Consider the following 501-nt stretch of genomic DNA (forward strand, 5'->3'; position numbering starts at 1 on the left):
TTTTTTTTTTTTTTTTTTTTTTTTTTTTAAATTGTGATGCACCAAAGTTGTGTTAAGGGTTGGTGAAGAAACTGCTTTCATGTCCATTCCACTGGATGAGAGGAATAGAAAACAGAGCTGTTAATGAAAGATTGGTGAAGTAGATCTTTAATGTCTATAATACAAGTGTAAAGTTACAAAGGCCAGTCGACTGAAAGGTGCCTTTTGTTATTAACACAGTTGTACAAGGAGTCCAACCCTAAATTTGATTGAATATAGTTCATATGTTTGGTTCTGAAAACAAAGTTGTGCTCAAATGATATGTATTATTGCCAGCATTATTCTATTGATAAAAAAGTTTATGTGGATATTTTGCTGTAAAATTGCTCCCTCTCTTAAATCTTTATGATGGTGACTACACTGATCACAGCTGAACTTTCTTGCCTGGGAGAAATCTAAAAATCTATCTAATGGGGACTTCTAAAGAGTGCTTGTTTACCTGTGTTGCTTACTGTATACTTG

Source organism: Athene cunicularia (assembly GCF_003259725.1).
Source record: "Athene cunicularia isolate RWA chromosome 1 unlocalized genomic scaffold, athCun1 chr1_part3, whole genome shotgun sequence".
NCBI classification, from domain to species: domain Eukaryota; kingdom Metazoa; phylum Chordata; class Aves; order Strigiformes; family Strigidae; genus Athene; species Athene cunicularia.